A 15,169-nucleotide genomic window follows, 5' to 3' on the forward strand; every position below is an offset into this window, starting at 1 on the left:
AGGACCCTTAGGAGGTTTGCTTTCTAAGGTAGATTTGAGTTTCTCAAGATATTTCATTTTCTCTTCTGGGTCAGGAATGGCATTAATTGCTGTAAAGAGCAAATCTTGCTCATTGGTTAGGACATTAATAGAAGAGGAAGATTGGGACCAGTCATCATCCCAGATGTGATTAAGGTCCTCAGATTTGTCTGAATTAGGAGAATGTGATTCTTCCTCATCAGAAGATTGAAAAAGGAGATTGTTGAGTTTGTCTTCTAATTCAGGGTCAAGTTTAAGCTCAGAAATCTTTCCTTTGAGCCTACAATACTTGCTATAATTACCAGGCTTTCCACAGTTATAACGGGTAATGGTTTTATTGCGAGAATTGTTATTATTCGCACAAGGCTTTTCAATAGGTTGAGTAGTTTTAGAATTAGGTTTAGGCTTCCTATTGTTGAAGGTTTGTCTGGTCTTCTTCTATGCTGAGGTTTGGGAAGATCATGCCTAGGTTTAGGTTTGTCTTTATTTTCACAACGAACTCCAAATCCAAATTGTTCACAGAAGGTTCCTAAATCCCTTCTATTTTGGGCCTTTTTCTTTTGAGAGTTGCTGCTGGATTTTGTTATCTTGGCAAATTTTAAGGGCAACCTTTTGGATTATAGCTATAATCTGACCATAACTTAAGGTTTGGTAAGGGATTTCTTCGCCTGGATGTTGACGAATAAGTCTTCATCGTCCGTTGATTTTAGGGTTACTGAACTATCAGGGTTTCGGTTTCGGCAAACTTCCGAGCATTGGAATTTGACGTTCGTACATTCTAGGGTTTTGTAACGAAACGCTCGTTTATAGACGAATAAGAGAAGTTCAACATTTCTCTGAAGATTTTTGGAATTAGTTTCCGTCGTGTCTTAGAATATATATTAGCTATTTACAAGCGTTCTTGACCTAGGTTTAAGCGAATACTAATCGTGCTATAACTTTTATCGACTTTGATACAATCCTAAGCCTTTCCCTGAACTTTCTCCTTCACAAATAAATTTACTCCATTCAATAAACACTTGTTCAGGTTTTCCTTCACGTTACATCAGATTAATCGTGAAAAGGAATCTTATTCGATTTATTCCAAACTTAAGAACTTGGGTCTCACAACAGAAATCATGTCCTGAAGGACTTTCACACAAGTGAGGGATCATAGATAGAATGGTAAAATCGACCACAAGAGTTCGAGTTATTTAAAACTACAACCAAATCCTAGTCAGCATGAATATTGTCGATAACAGACATCGACTGATCTTCAAAGAAATACTCGCAAATAGCTGACGGTGGAATAAATCTTTAGGCACGAAAGATTACAATTGAATTGGAACATGGGAGTACCATTCCCATCATGGCCTCAAGGCTCACTTTCTTTACAAGCCTACCACTTGAAAGTAGAACTCACACCTCAGGTTGATTGTAATAAGTAGGAGAAAGTTCTACTCCCGCACATTATACATTCTCCCTTTCAAACTTGAATTCGTCGACAAAAGAAAAGATTTCATTTACAAAGATGGTTGCCAACAAGTTGGCATCCTAGAAGGGTAGCTATATCCGGAGTGAAAGCATAAAGGTAACTAAGTGTCGGTGATTCACCGCACCACACTCATCACTCTACTAATCAATCCTCCATCTAGGATAACATGCAGTTCCGCAAATATGATTCACACGTTCACACAAAAATGATATGTTTCAGTTAAAAAACAATATAACATGTTTCAACATTCTAGTACTCAATAATTTATTAAAATAGCATCAATTTACGACCTAATTTTGTGATGGATGGTGTGATTACATAAAATATGTCTCAATTATTATTCTAAAATCAAAGTGTATTATAATATTTAATATATTTTTATTTGTAAGACACAAAAGATCTCGATCTATCACTTGCTACAACAGCATAGCGAAAAAATAAAAATGCGCCAACACGTTCCTCCTTTCTTATAGCCTTTGTTAAAGCATTTCGCGCTACAATCCAAAGTATTTGCGCAAAGCCCTTGGCAATGCGGAAAAAGCACGTTTGTTTCAAAGGCGATTGCCATTCCTGCACAAAGCAAAAAAATAATTAAAATTTATATGCACAAGTTCCTTATACACAAATATATATATATATATATATATAACCTCAAATGTTTATTTTAATCAATAGATAAACATTTTACTCCTACCTAAAGACATAAAACCATGACATAAGACGGATAGATGCGCACAACCATTTTGAAGATTTCAACTTTAATTTCTTTTCTCATAAGATAGATGGTCATATGTCTTCTCATTATATATATAATGGATATACAATACATGACTTATTTTTAAGAAGGGTATATCTTAATTTTTCCGACAAGTAAAGTATATTATGACTAATAAATCATATTACTATATCACATCACAATATTATAAAATTAAGGTAATGTGAGATATAATACTATAATATATTGGTATATTAAATATGATAATAATAAAAATAATAATAATAGTATAAAATTGGTTTGTGAAAGAAACAAATTTGACATGTTATTTAAATATTTTTAAAATATGACATTATTGTTTTAATTTATGTGATACTATATTATAATATTAGGATATTACTATTTATAATACTTTAAAATTTTAATATAATTACTGTATTTAAGGTCATATTTAATAATTTGACTTAAAAAAAAGGTCATATTTAATAATTTAATGACATGTTTAATAACTTTATAATTTTCTCTGAAAGTTTTGACTAAAACTAATAGTTTTTAAAATATGTCCTAAAAATTATTATTTTTATTATAGGTAATTATTAACTCAGTAGCTAATAAGATAAGTAATATAACATACAAAATATATACTCCTTCCGTTCCTTATTAACTGTCCACTTTGAAGAAAAAAAATTGTTCCTATATATCTGTCCACGTAGAGTTTCAAGAGAGCATTAAATGATGTTTTTCCAAGAAATGTCATTGCAGGAACAATAAATGAGGAAAGATAATATATATTTTAAAGGGTGAAATAGACAATCAAATAATACTTTTATGAAAAGTAACAGAATTAGTTGCACTCCTTATTATGTGTGTTTCTTCTCTTCCTAGACAGTTAAATAGGAATAGAGGGTGTAATTAATACTAGAATTAATGAAATGTCCAATTTATAATTTATTGGACATGATAATATAATTAAAAACTAATAATCTATACTTTAAGTAATAATCACAATTGAGGATAAGATTTAAAAAATATTTATAACTTGAAAATTATATTAGATAGTAACTGTAAAAAAAAATGAATTTCTCATCTTGAAAATTAAATTTTAATATTATTTAAATTTCAACTATCAATCATAATTTGAGGAAAAAATTAAAATTGACTAGACCTTTACATTAGATCAAACCTTAACTAGTACAGAATCTTAAGTGAAAACAGCGGATGACAACTGTAAAGCGAGGGTGACGTCACCTATGAGGGTACGGAATCTGAGCGAGACGACTAGTCCTCTCGATTTCAAGGGACTCGATGTCTTGAGGGTATGTAGACCCGACTGACTACCTACAGATATATGCACCCGTCACCAGGGAAGGTTTTCGAGCGTGTAAGACCTGGATTTACAGAACTAGTTAATTTCCGACTCACGCGTAGAATCAGTGTAAGCGTGACAGGAGTTCGCCGTTTGAGAAAGATTAATGAAGAAGAAAGTTCAGGAATTGCTTGAGGATAGTACCATAGTCGTTTTAGGAGTTAGTACGAGTCGTCTGCACACCTGCCTTACGGCGAGAGTGTCCAGAATAGGCTAATTCTGCTCTTAAAGCAACGTTTATGTGAGATTTCAAATTCTTGGAAAAATAAGAAGTTCTCTTTATTTTTCCTTCGACCAATGTTTCATTTCGAAACCCTGGACTGTACGCACGATAGTATTCATTTCTCGGATGTCCGACGACCCTAATTTCTTTACTTCAAAAACCCTAAATTCAATCACTGAATGAGGACTTTTTCTATTCGGAGCTTTTAACGAAGTTTCTATCCGCGTTGCCAGATTTGTTTCGATGTTTCCAATCTTTCTTCAGAACGAAATTTTGTCGTCGGACCTTCATAGCAAAAAGTAGTTTTTCGGGACAGATTAACTTACACCGCTTTTGGGGTTTTAGAGATCGTTTTTCCCTAATTCCAGAGATTTATTTTGAGTTCTGGAATTCTGTCACTAGAATCTCGCTTAGAATTCACCGATGAACGTGCTGCAAAAATCGGAATCGCGAAATTTTCATTTTCCTGCGATTTCACCTTCCTATAAATAGTAGAAAAATCAAAATATCTCCCATTCTTCCCATTTGTGGCCGCGAGTTGAGGAGAGAAAGGAGGAGAGGAGATTTTCGCCGAAACTCGACCGATCTTCGAGCTGTTTATCCCTACTTCAAGGTATCGAGGTTACTAGCTTGATTCTTACCTCTGATCATTGTTTCTACTGCGTTTCTATATCTCTTTCTGTGCTCAAAGTTTCGAGCTTTTCGTAAAACTATCCGTTTTTCCTGATTTTTCTGTTGGGATATCTTCTATACTTGCCCAACAACCTAGAACACTCGCCGTTGTTCGCCGATTTCGATCGAGTTGTCAAAGATATGAAAAACGGTATAAAAATCCTTTTGTGCACATATCACATATCGAAACTTTAATGTCGAAAAGTCGTAATCCGACTTAGTGCCTTTAGGATTAGTTACTACAAATGTCGTTAAGAACATCGCTATCAAATTTGTTTTTCGAAGTTTTAACTTTGAGTTTTTGAGCTTTTATTTTGGACTAAATCGCCCCTGAATAGCCGTATTTTGACCCGGTTGTTCTAAAATTTTTCCGACAGTTTCTTTACCGTATTTTTACCCCAAAACTACCTTGTAATTAAATTAGATCGAAGAAAAACAGCCGGAGCCTTTTTCCTCTTATGGCCGAGAGCATGTTTGTGTGGGGGGGGGGGAGTTTTTCGTTTGCGAAGACTTGTCCTTTCGTACTCGATTGTTGTATTCTGAAGCTTCGATGCTTTGTCTATCGTTAATGAGTTGTATTGTGATCGAGCTAATCGATTTTGTTTGGATTTCTGCTTTGTTTTCTCCGAGATTCAGTTGAAGGAACTTTGGGTTTGTCAGGGCAATTGTGTGAAGGGAACCTATACCACGAGACCGGAGCAACTCGAGGTTAGGGCAACTTACTTGCTAGCTAATGTCACTAGGCGTCGATTAATTCGACTTGGTTATTGTGTTGATATCGAATATTGCTTGATTTGATTATTGCTTGGAACTGAGAAAATGATTTCGGGAGGCTTCGGCCGAGTGAACTTATATGAGACGTGTGTCTCCGTTTTCTGAGAGGCTTCGGCCGTTTACTGGTTTCTGTCTTATCACTTTCTAGTGGATATGAAAAGGTTATGTTTACAACACTGCCATATTGATTCATCGCTCGATAGAGCTTGATGTATTTGCGTTTATGATTAAATTGTGCTGACTATATTCGTGCATTTTGATGCCACTTTTGGAGTGTAGAATACACTTACCTTCGTCATGACAATGACGGGTTTGTTTTGGGAATGTTTGTTAGGTCGAACCAAGGTTCGAACCTTCATTGTTTTAGGGGATCTAGTGTTTTCCTCGGGGAGTTGTTTGGGTTTGATGGGAACTTTGAACTTATAGAGTTTTGGACCAACAATAATCATAATTTGTTTTATGTAAATAAATCCATAATATATTTATTAAGAATATAATGAGTTGAATTAATGACGATGATTCAACGGAAAAGGCTTAGGAATGAAAGTGAGTTTGGAAAACGGGGATGGGTCGGTGATCCTAGCTTTGGGAACTTTATTTTGAAAGGTGTTGGAAATGAAAACTGAACTTGGGAATTAAAGACATAATGGACTAACTTACGATGGACCATTTTACCTAATAAGAGAACTATTTTTAAGGGAACTCATTTTATGGGAAAGAATTTGAAGACGTGCTTTAGCCAAGGGTCTGGGAGTTAGTAAGGTACCTAGTAGAGTACTCTTGGCACAACAGGAAGTGACGGTCAGCCGCGTAGAGTTGTATCGTTCCTGTTGATGTCTGGCGTAGCAAGCAGGATGGTTAAACCCGTAGGGTCACAACCGACTTGACTATAGCCTAGGTTTCTCGTTGCAGAAGCCTCTGGTCAATGAACCAATTTTTACCTGTGAGGACGAATCATTGTTTTGCTAATTATATTGCACGCATGCATACCCACGATGAAGTGCCAAGTGGAGTACTTCGGTATAGCAGAAAGCAACGATCAGCCGTGTAAAGTTGAATCGGTCCTGACTATACCTGGCACAACAGGATGTAACGATCATCCGTGTAGAGTTGTATCGCTCCTGTTGAGGTCCGGCATAGCAAGCAGAAATGGTCGAACCGTGTAGAGTTGGATCGTCTTGACTATAGCCAAAGGTGATAAGCGACGCCCTAGCAGAAATGGTTAAACACGAGGCTAGTGTTACGACCGTCTCGAGGTGCCCAGCCTTTAAGTGGCAATACCGTTGGTTTGTCCCGTCGCCAAGCAGAGTGACGTTATTCGGATTTGTGTTAGCATATGCTGCATTGGCACACAATGCATCTTATTATGATTGACGCTGCATGACATATCATGCACTCTAACTATAGTTGTTGAGATCCGATGATTTGATGTTGATAAACATCGTTATCTGTTTTGATGATTGAATTGTGTAAGAGATTTGATAACATGCTATGTATATACCTTAGGGTAGGCAATACATAACTTATATGTATATATACAACATACATATATACCCCCTTTATCGCATGTTGATTGTATATCTATTGTATTCTGTAAGTTGACCCTAGCGCCTTGGCTTTGTTTGTATGTTTGTGTTTGGGCGGTCGGCCTGCTGCCAGGCGTCCGTCAGCCGGTTCGTGATGATTCGTTGTGCGGGAAAGACCCGGAGCGAAATGACTATTACTGAAGCTTTCGACGAGGACCCAGACTTCATGCCGGATCGAGGGAGGGTCGATGATAGTAGTGTGGGATATGGGTGGTTAGAGTCTTTTGAGTTGGTTGTTACTGTCATAGCTCTGATTCGTCATTCATATTTTGGGGCAGGGTAGGTCCCCGACACGTTACTGTCGTGTGGTTCTCCGTAGTTGGGAATCACATGGAGTAGTCGGTTGTAGAGGTCTAGAGGAGGCCATATGAGGCTGACTATTCCCTTCTGTCACTTGTATAATACTTCGAACTAATTATGCTTTCTGAAAACTTGTAAACCTTGCCGTCACTTGAGGATACTCGTGACGATGCTTTTAGTTACAGCAGGACTGTAATAGTACTGTATATTAGTTTATGTTTATCGCATTTTGGGGTTGAGACTCTAGTTTAAAATATTATTTATTCTAAAAGAAAACGAAAAAAATATACCTGCATTTTCTGCTTCATTTTATTTTCAAGTTACTAAGTGACACCCGGAAATCGGGGTGTTACAGAGCGGAACTACAATTGCAATAAAGATGCGCTTCACCCTTTCTATAAAGGGTTCGACATCTTGCGGGCATGTGGATTGGTCTCGCCCTGCAAGCTACTGGCGAGACCTTAATGCAGAGACGTTGCTGAGCGAGACGAGTCGTCGGAGGACCTCACAAGTATCAAGACAGGCTTAGGCGTTTGGGTCGACACCAAGGCCTAATGGTCGATAGATGAGACCCATGTGTAATAAATTAGGTAAAATGTAATAGCTCCACTATGAAAGGCTAAACTTCAATGAATGAAATAGGTTCTCATTTCTTCATACATTTATTGTGTCTGTGGCTCGGAACCCTAGGACCATAAAACCGTAATCGGCGAAGCTCCTGGCCGTGTAAGAACACTTTTGTGCGCCCACCGTGGGGTAGACGACAACACCCATTAGTCCCACCAGAGTGAGAACTGGCTGATTTTACCAGAGCGGCGGTCGCAGCGAGATTTGTAGCGGGACACCACGAACAACCGTGCATGGCGGAGGTCATGGGTCCAAATCCTGCTCTGCAAGATATCTTGGACACACTTGACTAAATGCAAAGGGAAAACGAAGCTCTACAAGCCCGGTTTTGCCAACTACATGTTGGATAGAGGCCGCATTGTTCAGCGAGCTAAGAGCCGCTATGTGTGACGTTTGATCACACCTCCAAACAGGGGCCGGTCCCACCAACTATATGTTGGATAGGGGCCATACTTTTCAGCGAGCTAAGAGCTGCTAAGTGACCTGTGTCACATCTCCTAACATGTTTCGAACACGTTGTTAAGAAATGGCTAAGAGTCATTAGTGAATGGTTATCCAAAGGGATAAAAAGAGCCAGGACTTCGAAATTCCAAGTGTTGCTATCGTTTTGATTTTGTTCACTCTCATAACTTTCCATTTTAGTCATCTTCAAAAACAAGTTTATGAATGGAAATTTTTAGAAAATATTTTCCAAGTTTATGTAAAAACATTAGGCCTAAGACTTTGTGAAGTTATCGTAGTCTCTTTCTTCTCTTATCAAAGGCTTAATAGTAATTGTGGTCCTTCACTTATCACGATTTGACAGTTCTGGTCCCTCTTGGAAATTATTAGCATACAACGTCCCTCACGTTTACTAATTGTTGCAGTTTTGGTTTTCCTTCAATTTCCATCCAATATTTAACGAATTTTTAATCAAAAAATCAATTAAAAAAACCAGAAACCATAAAATTGTTAATCAAAAAACAGAAAAAAGTTATTTAAGTCTTATTTTTAATTTAAAACTGTTAAATATTTGATAAAAGTTGATGAAAAACCAAAACTACAACAGTTAGTAAATTTGAGGGACATTGTAGGCTAATAAATTTTTTGAGGAACTATAACTGTCAAATCGTAATAAGTAAGGGACCAAAACTGCTATTAAGCCTTTATCAAAAAATAAACTTAGCAATGACAAAAACTTTGTACCAAAATTTGAAGGGCAATTAAAATTTAGGCTTAAATAAGTTTTTGGTCCCTAACCTTTACTATATGTTTGACATTGATCCCTCGTCGAAGTAAATGTGGCATTTAGTCCCTTACCTTCGTCAAAAGGTTTGGTTTTGGTCCCTCCATAGCTCTAGGTCAACGCTGAAGTTCCGATGGCCCATGCCGCATGGCCACATGGGATTAATGAGGCTAGGTGTTAATTTTTTTTCATTTAAATTAACTCAATTTCAACTCTAATTAACACAAACCAAATTAATCCAAGTATAATCCCAAATACAATTCTTGACAAAAAAAAAATCCCAAACAACATAATTTTAAACAGAAAATTGAAGAGGAAGACTGGAACAACACGTCCTGCTCCAACCTCACCATGTTGGTTTCTTGCCCTCTTTTTGCAGCAACCCTGCGACAACACAGAGGATGGAGATTAGAAAACTTGATCTCATTCAACAATGAATTTTTTTTCCTAAAGCGATCATAAAGTGTTTTCTTTTATCTCTCGAACAATCTAAGGTTCTTTTTCTTCTTGTTCCTGGTTAGAACATTGAGAGGTAGGGTAGTACCTAGAGTATCGTGTGAATGCACTAGAAAGAGAGGAAATTTTTAGAGAGAGAATTTTTAGAGAGAGAGAGTAGCTGAATTGCATGTATATTAAGAAATGAGCCAAAAGCCTATTACAATTGATAACTGCCACCTATTTATAGGTGTGGGGGTGTGGGCCCCGTGCGCTAGCCTACTCCTAATGGGCAAGTTGGGCCGCGTTTATAGGCCCAGTTTATAGGCCAAGTGACCCGCCAATGGGCGGACAACCCTAAAGCATTGCCCCTATAGAGGCTCGCCCGGTCCAGAAGTCCACAAGACACCAAGCTTGAGCCACAAAAGTCGAGCGTGTCTTAAAGAATTAAACAGTCTGCTAAGCTTAACTTAGCTCTAAAACATGCATTTATCATTTCAATCGTAGGTTTCCAATACAAGTCCACAAGTGCACAAGTGTACTAGCGGCTAGAGGCGAGCACGAGAAAGCGAATCTGGAGACGTCCGGGGAAACCGGATCGACGGTTGTGGCGATCAACGACTTAAAATGGACGCTGTCTTTTCAAATCCACAGTCCTTTCAAATCCATCATACGTCACTTCAGCATTGAAGCCAGAAGGTCTCTGCACCAATCACGCGCTTTCATTCCCATTAATGCGTCGTCTGCTATTTCCAATGTAATCATGAATCATGAATCACGCTTTCCCACTAACTCCACGCAACCACCATGTGCTTCATGCCAACCGTCACCCTATGCCTATAAAAACCATGTTCCTCCATCATTTCTCACTTTCCAAACTCCACCCTCTTCCTCATATTTCTTTGAGCGAACTTCCGGCGTACTTTCGCTCCGGCACCGTTGCCATCTATGTAACGCCCCAATTTTCGAGGGTCACCTTAGTAACCTTTTCAAAAAAACTAAATATGCCGACTAAACTTTCAAAGTTCAAAAAATGCAAGTATATTTTTTTTCCATAACATGCTCTAGATAATGCATAGTAATTACCCAATAATAGATATCATTATATCCATAAATATGCATACAACAAGTTTTCAAAAGAAAAATCAAAAGACTTCTTATGCCCGACAAGCTCCTTGTGATCTCCACACTGGGTAGAACACAAAATAGCAAAACATCGGAACCTACCCTTCCTCTAAAAGCCAAAATAATACAAACTCATAGGATCATTATACAAGCTTCAACCAACAATGGTAAGCTTTCAACCCAAAGGCTCAAGCCTTACACAATACTCTACTCATCCTCCGAAGGATTTTCCTCGACAGTCGAACAATCGATCTCGGATAAGATCTGCAACAGGGTTCTGACAATAGCAGACATGTAGTCAATCCCACAAACGACTTACAGTATGCTTCACCGAGCTGATACAAAGGCATGACACCTTATCACATCACCATGGATCCTCCTCATCAGCAGCACCACTGGGACTTCCCCAAAAGCATGGTACTTGATCTTGCCGTCGTCCATCACCTGGCAGTCGCCGGCCGCCCAAACACAAACAATACATACAATGGCGTGCGAGGATCAACTTCCAGAATATAGGTATATATATATATATATATATATATATATATATATATATATAATATTAGGTCACACAATATACACACCATCACATATTTATACGTTTCACGCTTACTCACGTAGATCTATCGATCACGTGGATTACGTAAAGTATGAGGGTCACCCATGACAACCCTCTCAACACTCATAACAAATCAACTATTTCATATAAGGCCATATCCCAAATCATATGACATCAAAACGATATATATATATATATATATATATATATATATATATATATATATATTTTCTTCTTAATGGTGTACGTCTGAAACCAGTCAAAGAAGAAGATGTTTTGTTGGGTGAGTTCAAGGAATCCATAGAATTTATCTTGGATTCTCTTTCTCCTTTTTACTTGGTAGTTTGCAAAGAACCATTTTCTTTGCTCAGTCCACCGATCAGAGTAAAAGTCTGCTCGGATGCTTTCTTTGTTAATGACAAATTCAGTAGTGATAGCTCCAATGAAATCAGAAGTTTCTCCAGGGGTTTCTAGAGAAGAATACGTTGGAGATAAGGTTGATTGATGATCTTCACCACCCTTGTGTGTATATATATATATATATATATATATATATATATAGAAAACGTGAATAATAATTTATGGCAATATAAATTATATCATGTCCTATAACAGATCATATTATTATTAAACCTTATCATCATAAAGAGGTGCAAGTCAATGCATGGTGTGCTCGTGCAATGCATGCGACACATCCGGAAAATACCAAATCCACTCGGGATTCACGGGACAAAACGCCACTCCGTGATTGGGGTTGACCCACTGTCAATGCACTGCTGCACTCAGCTCCACAATCTGGGTTGGCTAACACTCTGTCGCATGTTGTTTTGCCACTTAGGCTGGGCACCTCGAGCGGTCCTAACTCATGTCTCATGTTAAACCATTTCTGCTCGAGTGTCGCTTACTCTCCTTGGCCATAGTCAAGACGGTCCTAAACCTCATGGTTTAACCATTTTTGCTTGCTATACCTTGAAGTACACTCGGCACTTCTTCAACTATGAATGCATGGATGCATTATGATTAGTCAAACAACGAATCGTCTTCCCACGATAAGTCTCTAACCAACAATCTCAGTCTCTAACCACACGCGAAGGTATCATGATTCAGTTACTCTCATGAGCAACAAGTGTCTTCTGCACTTTCGGGACCCACCAGTCACGACGGTCCACCCTACTAGATGTTTGTATTTCAGAATCAAATGCTTAACCGTTCTTGGATCGTCGACCGCTCCCATTTCCAAAAAGGTTCTCTTTAGATTATGAAAATGTTATCGCTTTGACTTAGATGCATTATGAAGTCTTTCTTTGAAACTTAAATCTTATGTTATTTTCCAAAAGTTTATCATTTCCAAAAGATCCCAATCACCCCAAGGTAACCAAGGTCTCGATCCGTATCAGCAACAGTAGTTCAGACCCTCCTCTAATTATCTCAACGCTTTTGACATCGCTCCAATCATAGTCCATATTAATGAGTCACAACATATGTTCAATGATCATAGCATATATATGTATTTTATCTCCATAATTAAGTCATATCAACGTCACAATTATCATGTTCAGAGAACACATTATATCAGCAATCAATCAACATTCAATTAACATCGCCGACATGTCAGCGTTTAGCATATCACAACAAGCATAAAACACATATTTTCAAACAATATAATAGCCGAAGCGAAGTGCCCTCACCTTAGACACTTTCTTTCCTAAGTTGCGACTTCGATCAATCACGCCATCGCTCCTCGTACCGGCTCGCTTTCCTTTCATTCCTTAGCTCCAACATGACCGCATTCTCACACTTCGTATCCTTCATAAGTACATTTGATTTAGTCACTACCTAAGTTAACTTCCTAACTTAGGGTCTAAGGCATACCTTAACAATCAAGCATCACACACATATAATAAAACTTTTCTTTGAAATTCAATTTTCTTCCCCCCAAGAACACATTTTGAAACAAGTCCACCAACATCCAAGCACTATAATTTTCATCTTTAAAAACACATTTTCAAAAATAAATCCCCAAACTTTTAATAAAACCTTTTCAGCTCCCAAAAATAACTTAATCATAAATAAGTCCCGAAATTTCTAAACCCATTAACAAGAAAACATTGACCCTATTTTCCTGCTAAGAGATCGGCATTTAGAATCCTGAAATGAATTCCAAGTTGGTACCAAATTCCCAAGTCTCACGTATAAAGTTCTAACTAGGTGCAATTAGGAGGAAATAAATTCATTCTTCTATCCACAGTGCAAGATTCCACCTTAAGCTTCACTAAAACAATTTTTTTTAACCCATGCCCCTGTCTAAAATCGTGATAATCACAAGGTTCCAGAATAAAACTTCAAGCTGCCCCTAACTCCCAAAATGGAAGGTTCAGCCAAGAGAAAAGAATGGACATTATTTTCTTCAGAACCTTAGTGATATGAGGCTAGAAACAAGTATAGAAAGTCGAGACTTACCAAAATCAAGTTCTGGAAATTTTTCGGCGAAGATGAAGTTCACGGCGGTTCTTGCGGCGGGAAAGGTAATCGGAAAACAGGGGAGGGGGAGAGAGCTCGCGGCTGTCACTTCCTCCTTCCCATGGTGGTGCTCCAAACTATGCTCATGGAGCTCACAAAACAGGTTCAGACAAGAAAGGAAGTGAGGATTGTGGTGGTGGAAAAATGAGAGATAGCCGAGAATGAAGAGCGAAAAGAGAGTGAAACTTGATGATTGTTCACGGCTTTCCATCTCCTTTTTATAGCCATAGGAAAGTCATTGAAGCAGCTGAATCATGCTGTTGTTGATGGCTTATGCTTGCAGCACTTGTCCTTTGCAGGAAGCCCATAAGTGTCCCATGAAAATTCCACAATTGCGGCCCTGACTTCTCCATCACGTGCAACACCTCTCCTCTTCTTTCTTTTATATCTTTTTCCCAACAGCTCACTCCTATGATGGTGAGTTTGACATAGGTTAGTAGCAGTGCAATTTTATCCTCTGCTGTGAAAAATTGCAGGCTATGCCATCCCCTTATTTCACCAACGCCATGATCAGTTTCATCCTTTGTTTAATTTTATTTTCCTTCTTTTTCTATGGTTGTATACGTGAGTGTGTGTTCTTGTAAGTCCTTGTCTTGAAGAGCTTCATCAATTGACTTGGGTTCAATTAAGGACACCAATCCTTTCAGACTGAGCAAAGTCTCTTCAGAGGGTCTGAAGGCTGATCTGGTTCTGACCGGTTCATCTTTGTTACCCAGAATCAATTCCTTAGGATGAGACGCAGTGATTCTGCTCTTCTTCTGAGGTTGTGAATCAGAGGGACCATCTTCTTCTGGTTCATCTTCCTCTGGCTCAGCTTGCTCTGGAGCTTTGCCTTTGTCAGGAACATTTATACTTAAATCTGCAAACTTTTCAACTAGCTTTGACTGATCAGAGTCAAACTTATCATCAAATCTAACATGAATAGATTCTTCAATAGTTTTAGCATCAGTATTATAAAATCTGAAACCTTTAGATCGATCAGAGTAACCAAGTAATAGACATTTAGAAGACTTAGCATCAAACTTATGCAATCTATCCTTAGTGTTTAGAACATAGCAAACACAACCAAAAGGATGAAAATAAGAAATGTTGGGTTTTATATTCTTCCACAATTCATAAGGAGTCTTATTCAGAATTGGTCTCACAGAGATTCTGTTCTGAATATAACATGTTGTGTTTACTGCCTTGCCCAAAAGTACTTTGCCATGCCAGTTTCTTGGAGCATGGTTCTAGCCATCTCCTGAAGAGTTATGTTCTTCCTCTCAACAACACCATTTTGTTGTGGAGTTCTAGGACAAGAGAAATCATGTGCAATTCTATAGGAATCAAACAGACACTCAAACTTGTCATTCTCAAACTCCCCACCATGGTCACTTCTGACACGCACAATCCTACAAGCCTTCTCGTTTTGCACTTGGGCTATGAAGGTAGAGAACACAGAATGAGACTCATCCTTGCGGGATAGAAATTTTACCCATGTCCAGCGGCTATAGTCGTCAACAATGAGACAACATTCTTTGCCTTGAAAGAGACTTTTGTGAATTTTCCTT

The 15,169-nt window shown here is 38.1% G+C and overlaps 1 long non-coding RNA gene across 2 annotated transcripts; it reads right to left on the reverse strand.

Annotated features, from left to right (window-relative positions):
* Nucleotides 1-1,800: 1,800 nt before the first annotated feature.
* On the reverse strand, nucleotides 1,801-14,096 carry LOC130735380 (uncharacterized). Of its 2 annotated transcripts, none has more exons than XR_009018424.1 (3): nucleotides 13,560-14,096; nucleotides 12,788-12,905; nucleotides 1,801-2,062 (listed from the first exon to the last, which is right to left on the reverse strand). It is a non-coding gene; the product is annotated as an uncharacterized LOC130735380 (long non-coding RNA). The 2 variants fall into 2 exon arrangements; XR_009018425.1 differs by lacking the exon at nucleotides 1,801-2,062 and adding an exon at nucleotides 9,039-9,364.
* Between the last annotated feature and the right edge of the window lie 1,073 nt (nucleotides 14,097-15,169).

The sequence above is a fragment of the Lotus japonicus genome, chromosome 2, assembly GCF_012489685.1.
Source record: "Lotus japonicus ecotype B-129 chromosome 2, LjGifu_v1.2".
NCBI lineage: Eukaryota > Viridiplantae > Streptophyta > Magnoliopsida > Fabales > Fabaceae > Lotus > Lotus japonicus.